Genomic DNA, 10,872 nt, shown 5'->3' with positions numbered 1-10,872 from the left:
GGTCTCTCCTCAGTGTGGGTAAATATGTGTTGTTGTAACTGTGCGTCTGTTGTAAACTGTTTGCCACACTGTTCACAGCAGTACACATCATGTCTGGTGTGAATGCGTAGGTGTATATTTCGGCTCCCTCTCTGGCTGAAAGTTTTTCCACAGATGTCACAGCTGTATGCCTTAATTCCAGAGTGGGTAACTAGATGACTCTGTAAGCTGCTACTGTGAGTAAAAGCTCTGCCACACTGATCACAGCTGTACGCTTTAACTCCACTGTGGATGAGCTGGTGTTGTTTTAGGTAACCCTTCAAGGAAAAAGACTTTCCACACAAGTCACAGCTGAACGGTCTCTCTCCAGTGTGGATGACCTGATGCTGTTTTAGTTTAGCCTTCAGAGTAAAACCCTTCCCACACTCGTCACAGCTGTATGGCTTAATTCCAGAGTGGGTAACTAGATGACTCTGTAAGTGGCTACTGTGAGTAAAAGCTCTGCCACACTGATCACAGCTGTACGCTTTAACTCCACTGTGGATGAGTTGGTGTTGTTTTAGGGAATCCTTCAAGGAAAAAGACTTTCCACACAAGTCACAGCTGAACGGTCTCTCTCCAGTGTGGATGACCTGATGCCGTTTTAGTTTAGCCCTCACAGTAAAACCCTTCCCACACTCGTCACAGGTGTGTTTATTCTCTCCCTTTCTTCTGTGAGGTTTGTCGGCCTCCTGAGAGCGCTGACTTCTGGCTCCATGTTGGTCCTGCAGTGACAGAGATACAAACAGAGGCAGTGAGTGAAATGCAGTCGTGGAACAAACTCAACCTTCAAACTCCATTAACACTAGTTTTAAACCTGAAGGTGGAGCGTGGCACCAAACACCTTAAAGGTCTCTTATCCCCACCTGCTGGTAGTTCTAACACATTACATCCAACCTGCTGTTAAAGATAATTCATGACTGTTCAAACACTAAAATCATGCCCATCCTTCCTGATTGTGTACACACACACACACACACACACACACACACACACACACACACACACACACACACACACGCACACACACACACACACTATTTTATAATTAAGATTATTTTGTTGTTTCCTATTACATATTTCTATAATTTGTATAGATTTATACAGAATTATTCAGTGATAATAAATCCTATGTTTGTTTATTCTAAAGGAACCCCGTTAGCTTCCACAACAGATGTTGCTCGTCTTCCGTCAAATACTCACATAAAATATTACACAATGAAGTGGATTCAAGATATCCACATAATTTCACTCTTACATCCACAGTGAGGTTTCACAACTGTTCAAATATAAGCAATCAATAATAATAATAATATTTCTCTGTCAGCCTTCTCGGTTACGAATCGTCTTCTGCTCCTCTGTCATGCGGCGTCCCACAGGGCTCAATTTTAGGGCCACTGCTCTTTTCACTGTATCTATTGCCTCTGGGTTCTATCCTTAGAAGGCATGGGATCTCATTTCATTGTTATGCCGATGACTGCCAAATTTATTTGCCACTAAAACACAAGGATGGCATCTCCATAAAACCTCTCTTGACTTGTCTAGATGACATTAAAGCTTGGTTGGTTCTAAACTTTTTAAATTTTAATGAAAAGAAAACAGAGCTGTTGGTGTTTGGACCCAGTGGTCCCTGTGAGTCCTCCCCTGTTGTTTTAGGATCCCTGGAAGTCTATTTTAAATCTGTTGTTACTGACCTTGGTTTTAAGTTGGACAGTGATTTTAAATTGGACAACAAAATCAGAGCAGTGGTGAAGTCCGGTTTTTATCATTTAAGGCGACTGGCAAGAGTAAAATCTTTTCTTTCGAGGCAGCACCTTGAAACAGTGATCCATGCTTTTATTTCTTCCCGCCTGGACGACTGTAACTCACTTTATGTGGGGGTCAGTCAGTCATTGCTCTCACGTCTGCAGCTGGTTCAAAATGCGGCTGCACGACTCCTAACAGGAACTCAAAAAAAGAGAGCATATAACCCCCGTGCTGGCCTCTCTGCACTGGCTGCCTGTGTCTTTTAGAGTTCATTTTAAAATTCTTATGTTTGTTTTTAAATGCCTTCACAGTCTTGCCCCGCCTTACCTCACTGAGCTTCTTCATCTCCACACACCCTGTCGGTCTCTCAGGTCAGCTGACCAGCTGATCCTGGAGGTACCGAGATCCAGGAGGAAGCTCAGAGGGGGCGGGGCCTTCTCTATTGTGGCTCCAAAGTTATGGAATCATTTGCCCATGCACGTTAGAGAGGCCCCTTCACTGTCCACTTTTAAATCACGTCTTAAAACCCACTTTTATTCCTTGGCTTTTAACCTCAGTGAGACTTAGTTTCTCTTTTAATTGAAGTAGTTGTTTAATTAATGATTTCACTCTTCTTTTATTTGTGTTTTATTTATATCTCATGTAATTTTATGTTACAGTTCCAATGTACAGCACTTTGTGTCAGCTGTGGTTGTTTTAAAGTGCTTTATAAATAAAGTTGATGATGTTGATGATGAATATCAATAACATTGAGGCACATTACACAAATTTCAAAAACAAATCATGTCTTACAATATTTACAACAACTAAAAGCTCTGTAAATCGGCTTTTAAGTGTTCATTGAAGTTTTGAATAATTCTCTAATTTTTTAAGGCAACTTATTCCACTTAAAAGTTGCTCTAAATGTAACAGTTTTACAAAACGTTACTTTTAACTCGAGCATTTACTAAATTGCAGTTTGTTGAAAACTGTGTAATATGATGATGTATTTCATCTGGATACTGCAGCTGAGCAGAATAAATGTGGTGTGTTTAACAGAATTGCTTTCTTTAGAACTACAAGTAAGCCATAGAATATTTTAGCCTGTACAGGAAGCCAAGAAAGGTTATTATGCATTTTATCAATATTAGTATAGTATGAACATCTTCACACTAATCTGGACGCCTTATTCTGGACTAACTGAAGTCTGTTAAGATGTGTCTTATTAGCTGCTGACCAAATGATTGAACAATACTCCAGATGAGACATTACTAGCGCATTAATGACATCTTTCATAATGAAGAAGTGATACACAAAGAGCATTTCATAGCCATAGCTATGCCTTGTCGGCAGAGTTATGTGACATTAGTGATGTTTGTACTTTCAGGGTTAACTTGGTTTTAAAGCCTTTAAAATATACGCCGTTCAATAGTCGACCTTAATCTGACAGAGAATGTGATGATTTTGTGGATAATTAAAGTCAGTCATATATCCACAAACACAACAAGCTGAAAATCAGTGATGCTGCTCGGTTTGCAGTCCTGAACATCACGGCACAAGCAGGATCCACTGCACTGTTAATGTTAGCTGTGTTATATTGCTGCCTCTGTTCGGTGGTGTTGAGCCAAACGCACTTTAACGTGTGTTTGAACGAGCTGACGGTTCACTCGTTAAGCTGAAAGAAAGATGCTTTAATCACAGCAGTCACACATGTGTCCACTGCACCATCTGGAACTCTTCTTGTTTACACTCGTAATAACACAAACACTAAATCCTGCTTCTCTGGTGCTGTTGTGTAGCAGTGTGTACACCTGAGACTGTCACCTGTCTGTCTGTCCTGCACTCTCTCTCTGTTTCTTTCTCTCTGATTGTGGAATAAAAGTATGAACATGTGTTTATAAGTTACACTTGTGTTTGAATCCTGCAGCTTATCACACATTTGATTTCCATGTGTGACGACTGCAAGTGTCCAGAGTGAGGACAGACTGAGGGAGCCACTGCTGCACATCATCTGTGAGGCTTTGCAGCCCTGATGATCCACCAGGACAAACTCAGCAGTGTGTGAGGAAGAGGAGGAGGAAGAGCCAGCAGGAGCTGACAGATGGAGAGAATAGACAGACTGTTCCCTGTTTGTGAAGGACTGCTAGGAAAGTTTAACATAACTGTCTGTGCTGAATCAGTCTTATTAGGTAATGTTCAAATAATGTGATCATCCCAGTGTTTCCAGTGTGGGAGAAAGTACTCAGGGCCTTCAAGTTACACACTATGAAAGGCAGCAACAAGTTTAATGTTCAGAAACCTAAAGTCAATATTTGTCAATATTTGTCTCTTATATATGATACATCTATATACACACTGTCACAGATACTTGTCTGTGAGTGAAGTGATTAATATAATAACTATAATATTGGCCATATTATATTTACATTACCACAGTGAGATGACTTTAGTCTCATGAACAACATCAGCTAATTGTTATTTACAGCTAATCTTAAACGACTGTTCAGCACAGAAATGAAGCCCAACAATCATGTTTCACAGTCCTGTGGTCTCAGCCTCAGATACTCATCAAATCACACAGAGCTCATGTAGAAACAAATGAACTAAATATGTTCTCCTTCATTTCTGTCAAACAAAGCTGTATGAAACGTTTCCAGCTGTTTAGTATCATGGTTGCTAGGCAACCTGGGCCGCGCGACGGAGGCTAGACGTCCCATTTCACGAGCCTACGAGCCTCGCACTTCGGCCTTAGCGGTCTTTGAGTACGCGGCCCTTGAGGACTTTAAAGCTGCAGAACCTGAATCGGGATACAGCCATGATGATCTCCAGCCTCGTGCTCGCCAACATTCTCACCTGAGTTAAAAAGACGATCACTGAAATGGTCTCAGCAGGTCCTTTGATGACAGCAATGAAATGCAGTGGTAAGGCTTTTTGGGGATTAAGTTCGTTTTCATGGCAAAGAAGGACGATGCAGTTCATCTGATCACTCCTCATAACATTCTGGAGTGCAGGCAAAATGCTATTATAAAAACTTAAGCAGCAACTTCTCCAGGTTCCAATAGTTATGCAATTCTCAAACCTTTTGGCCACGACTGTATAACCTCTTCTGAAGTTTAGTGGATATTATACATGGTTATGCTCAGGATGTGTCGGCCAGTTTCCACTGGAAACGCCTTTTGGTTAAACTGTCAGCGAGGAATTTGCATTTGCACTGTTACATTTTTATATAACTTTAATGCACATAAACAACAGCTGCTTGTTTCAGTGAAAATACATTGATGGGTTTTTAATAAAGTTGTGCAGCTGTAAAGTATTTTGTCTGGTGTCAATTCTATCGTCAGCTACATCGTTATGGCAAATGTTCAAATGTATATGGTGATAAATATCTTTGGTCATATGGTCCTGCTCTGTCTGTCACCTTCTGTGTTGAGCTCATTGTTTCCTCTGTAGTGGCTGAGCTGAGTCCAAGTAGCTGAAAATGTTCCTCTGCTGCTCCGTCAGACTCTCCTCCTCCTGCTGATCAGCTGGGACACAAAACAGATCTTTGTTAGGCTCCACACTGCACTGAAGAGTCAAAGTGTCTCATATGTTCATCTGACAAGTAAAAGAACACATTTTTGTTTCCCGAGGTGGGCAACTTGTTGGAAACAAACACAAAAGGTTTGAGCACTGATACCTGCCATTGCTGCCATTGAAAGATGCAACGCCAGCAATGTGGATTGTCAAGACTCAAACCAATCATCAAGCAAAGACAACAGGGATCAAATGTACCGCTTTTTGATCCGGGACGTACTCTGCATGAAAACAAGCGCCCACTCTTCCTGCTCAACAAATGACAAGGGCGGAGCCTTATACCACGTGATACAGAAGCTGTGCCGTGTGATGCTAAAATTAGCAGGGAAACAACAACGGAGAGCACGTCAGGGATGACGAGAAAGTGACAGGAGAAAATCCGTCCCGGTCAACCACCCAAACATCAATAACGGGAACCTTATACAGCGCTTCCCTATACACGTCGAACTCCCGCAGGCACAAAGACATCACGGAGGCTATCACTTATCACCTGACCAAAGATATGGCTCCATCAACACTGTGCAAAACGAGGGATTTAGGAAAACGATCAACACCCTAGACAAACGCTACACAGTGCCGTCCCGCAACTATTTTTCTATTGTTGCACTACCTGCTCTGTACACGCAGCGTCGAGCAATGGTGGAGACGGAATTTCGAGCAGGGCCCTGTTTCAGGAAGCCGGTTTAGTGGAAAAACTGAGTAAGTATACCCTGAGTTAACGAAAACTCTGGGTTTTCGGTTTCACAAAGCGAGTTCAGCTGAAGCCTGAGTGAGTCACTATGACGACACACGCCGTGAAGCTAACCTGCCCCCTAGCAGGTTTACTACAACTAACCCTGACTGTCTCCGCCCCTTTGTCGGAAACCTGACAGTAGGAAGTGTCAGACATGGCGCGTCCCTTCCTTGAAGAGCCAGTAGATCGTGAAGCCCAAATTCTCCGCAGAGCTCTCCGCCGGGAGAGAGTGATCAGAGCGCGTTTGGACATTTTATCATTTCCTGATGATTGTCTGTGCGAACGTTACCGTTTCTCAGCACAATCTATAATTTATTTGGATAACATCCTCAGGCCATATATTACGCATGTGACACATCGCGGACATGCTCTCAGTTCTGTACATATTATTTGTATTGCACTTCGGTTTTTTGCAAACGGGAGCTTTCTGTATAATATTGGTGACGCTGAGCACGTTTCCAAGGCTACCGTCTGTCGGGCAGTCAGGAATGTTACAGTTGCACTGAAACGTCTCCTGTACTCGTTTGTGGTGTTCCCCGGTCATAGACCCACAAGATTCATCAAAGAGGGATGCCACAAAATTGCAGGTATCAGGATGACCAAAACTTAATTTATGATGTGGTGATACTTGAACTACTACTTAAATTTTACATTTATTTTCAGGGTTCCCAGGCGTGATTGGCTGTATAGATGGTACTCACATTCCAATCATTGCTCCTTCAGTAAATGAAGGAGACTATGTGAACAGGAAGTCTTTCCACAGCATTAATGTACAGGTACATAGTTCCCTGTAGCATTTCAAACTAACAAATTATTTCATCATAGTAATGGATGCTAATTTGTGTTCTCTGCACTGTGAAGATCATATGTGATGCTGCCAACATTATCACAAATGTGGAAGCCAAGTGGCCAGGCTCTGTCCATGACTCACAAATATTCTGTGAATGTACACTGAGCACAAAATTTGGACATGGTGAGTTGAAAATACTTTAAAATATATAAAGACCAATTGCTTCAGGGACATTTGAACTGAAGTGTATCCTTCTGTCTTAGGAGAGTTCACTGGCTACTTGCTTGGTGATAGGGGGTATCCATGTTTACCCTATTTGCTTACCCCTTACCCTGACCCTGAACCGGGCCCACAGCAGCGATATAATCTGGCTAATTGCAGGACAAGAGCCAGAGTTGAAATGACTATCGGAATGCTTAAGGCCCGGTTCCAGTGCCTGCAAAGACTCAGGGTCACCCCAGAAAGGGCATGTGACATTATTGTGGCATGTGTGATTCTTCACAACATTGCCACAATTAGAGGAGAACACTGTCCTTCTGAACCAAACATCAGCAGTGATCCAAACCATGAACATCCTGACCCTCCCACGGACATACAAGATGGAAGAGCAGTCAGGGACACCATATGTCACAATCATTTCTTTTGACCCATCACCTCAACATGTTGAAAGAAGAATAAACAGATTTTTTGTTCAACTGGCTTTATTGGTCACCTGTGTTTCCTGTACACAAAGTATTAAAAGATGTAAACCTCATAAAGTGTCTCTGTTGCTTCCTCCTCTGTAACAGCTGTCAATGTTTCTTCATTATTTTCCTGTAGTAAAGAAATAAACAACATTGCTGTTCTACTGTAAACTCATATAATCTGTGGAGTAATACTCACAACTGCATGTTGGTCTGGCTCAACAGGAGGCTGCACCAGATGCAGTACACCATCACCATCAACTGATAGAATATGAGGTTTATACAGGTCACTTATAACTTACAAGGGACCAAATGGCAATTAACAAACATACCAATCACCTTACACTTCATTGTCATTATGCTCTCAAAGACAACCAAGACTGAGGGAAGGCAAAATCAGTAGGAAAATAACTTCACTACAAAATAATCCATTATGGTAAAGAGTTTATCAAATGAATGAGTAGCACTGCAAAGGTGACTGTGAAGAAAGGATGTATGCACATCATGTATTATTTTGAATTTACCCCCTATGTAGGCACTTGTGTCTTGCGGGGTTATTGACTCAGAGGATGTCCCCGCAGAGATGCCTTCGGCCACAGGGCGCCCACTGTTTTGGCTGAGGGCCAACTGCTCAGCCTCTGTGAGTGGTGGTGGTGGAGGACCCCCACCTGTTTTTCGGGCCTCCGCTTTTTTTCTGTTGGCTATAACGGGTCACATTTGAGCATACAGAGTAAGCAAATATGTACTTGTAATGTGCTCAGATAATTTCAATAAGTGCTTACAAACAGAAAATTTATGTAGCCTCTAACTGCAATTGATTTACATCGGACAAACAGACCAAGCACTATGGCTCATAATACAATTACACCTTACCTGTTTGGACTATATTTTTATATTTCATTTTTACTTGCTGCCAGGAACGTTTGGGGCCTGTTGGGTTGCACCTGCGCTCACATCACGTCACAAAATAAAATGTATAAAATAACAAATAAAATAACATATGATAAAATAACGTGTTAAATGGGTGGAAATCCCTAGATCAATGTTTAAATTAACACTCATGCATTGACTCTGTCGGCTATGTTTTGCCATGCATGCTCACTTTCTTTTGCAGCTGTCGCTGTGTTACTTTTTTCCGCGGAATTTGCATGTTATCGGCATATGCTGCCATCAGAATTTCGGCCTCAAGCGCTGTAAAATACATTGACCGCACCTTCTTTCCCTCCGTCTCCATGGTGACTCGCTTAATCTGTGCTCCACTGATCAGGGCTTTATGTATCCTCGTCCGCGCGCTTCACTTGGGGTTAAAGCAACTCCGCGTTGACTGAACTACTTGTTATCAGCCTTTCTGAAACCGAATATTCCGAGTTGGACAGTTCGGGGTTACTCAACCCTGCGTATCGTTTTTCACTCTGAGTTTTCTAAACCGGCTTCCTGAAACAGGGCCCAGGACAACATTTTGCTGCAACAACAAAACGTGAGACATTTGTTGTTTTATGTTTATTTATTGTTATGAGAGAATCATGATCTCAATTCTAAGCCAAAAAATGGTGATTCTCATTTTATGCAAAATCGTGCAGCCCTAACATTAACACAAAACTATTGTTTCACCAGAGAAACACACATGAAGAGAGAGAGAGAGAGACAATAACAGCTACCAAACAGTCGTCATAATTCGTCACACAATGAGAAAAGGACAAATCAACAAGTAACAATGACTAATTAATATTAAAATCTGTAACATAATGTAATGTTTGGAGTTTAGTCTGATTGGTTCAGGATGACCTGCCATTATCCAATCACACGTCTGCTTACCTGCATCTTTTCTCTTTTTTCTAACCTGAGCACCTGATGGCTTTGAACTTTTGTTGTCCATCTTCCATTGGTTTGAATTTTGCGCTCCAGTACAAACACAAATCCCCCAACCCGAGGATCAGCACAATTAACCTAACAGACCTACACCTTAGTTCACAGATTCACTTTGTCTAAGGTTGATTTCTGGGATTTCACACAACCCAGGATTCAGATGGTGAATCCATGATGGGCTTGGATTTACATCATTATAAATGAAATGTGCTCTACTTGGAAGCAGCCGGCCCCGCCCCTTTTGACGGGTTGTGTGAGACTTTAAATCATCAAACTGTAAATTATAAATTTAAATTGTTATTGATCCTTTACCCCGAGTCCTAAAGTGTAGATTTATTTTCTTACTCTTCTTATATTTATTGCTTGTTTACTTGCACTGCTGTAACTGCAGCCTCGTCGTCTCGTCTCTCTATATGCTGGACTGTCTGTGGCGGAGATGACAATAAAGTTTACTTTGACTTCAGCAGCGCGCAGGCGCACCGAGGGCTCTCGCGCTCACTTTATAGAATTTAGAAAGAACATTGGTGCAGAGTATAAGTCTGTATCATAATATCTGTTTGTTGTGTTGTTTTTATTTTGTTTTGCGAGTTGGTTATTAGATGCCGCTCCAGCCAGCCAGAGACTCCCCGCCCTCTCCTCCCTGTGCCGCCAGCAGCAGGCGCACCTCGCAAACGGAGGGCGCCCTTACTCCCAGCAAATGGCTGATAGAAAACAGATCGGTGCCTACGAATTTCCCAATATGCGCTGGCATGACGTCGGGGAAGCATGGGTACGACCGATTATTTATTTTTTTTCTTGCCTGTGATGCCCCCCCCCCCACCACGATGCATTCTATTGGTTTGCACACTTACACACACCCAGCTGTGGTTTCCTGTTTTGCTGGACTCTGGAGAGCCCCGCCTTTAACGCTCTTCTCTCACAGAGAGCAACAGAAAACTTGGAAAAACTCCAGATTGACTGAACTCAGTTCAAAGTTACCTTGACACCTTTAGATGTGAGACGTAGTGATGGTCCGCTTGAAGCTGACGCTCCGGTGCGTGTGTCAGAAAGATCAACGCGCTGCTTCAGAAGCACCGTGTCGAGGCTTGATTCGTTTGGCCAGAGTCACGTGATCAGTGACGTCTGAAGCTTCGTTTAGAACGTACCTTTTTTTAAATCGAACTTTATTGAAACACAGTGAGTATACAACATACAAACAGATGAAGTTTACAAAAGAACAGAACATGAACATACAGAACCAGGAGTAAAAAAATGATGATATGAGTAGGCGAAAAAAATCAACATATTGTAACGTGCAGTGGAGATGAAGCCAGCCGCGGAGGTGTGCAGGTGGATAGCGAATGAGCAACAGCTTCTGACTTTCCAAAAAGTACTCATTTATTTACAATATCAAAAATAAAAGTGCTACCTCTACCACACATTACTAAAGAGCACACTAGTCTGCGTACACACGGGAGCATCCATTACAGGAGGAGTGCGAAGAA

At 42.2% G+C, this 10,872-nt stretch overlaps 1 long non-coding RNA gene across 1 annotated transcript; it reads right to left on the bottom strand.

Annotated features, from left to right (window-relative positions):
- Nucleotides 1–676: 676 nt before the first annotated feature.
- LOC146577358 (uncharacterized) lies at nt 677–10,481 on the bottom strand. Its single transcript, XR_014889409.1, has 3 exons — nt 10,367–10,481; nt 5,162–5,267; nt 677–743 (listed from the first exon to the last, which is right to left on the bottom strand). It is a non-coding gene; the product is annotated as an uncharacterized LOC146577358 (long non-coding RNA).
- Between the last annotated feature and the right edge of the window lie 391 nt (nt 10,482–10,872).

This window comes from Mchenga conophoros, linkage group LG3 (assembly GCF_057382185.1).
Source record: "Mchenga conophoros isolate Kocher_MC1m ecotype Shallow Benthic linkage group LG3, M_conophoros_male_GT1.1, whole genome shotgun sequence".
In the NCBI taxonomy this organism is placed as follows: Eukaryota; Metazoa; Chordata; class Actinopteri; order Cichliformes; family Cichlidae; genus Mchenga; species Mchenga conophoros.
This window is presented reverse-complemented; position numbering and strand designations above follow the sequence as displayed.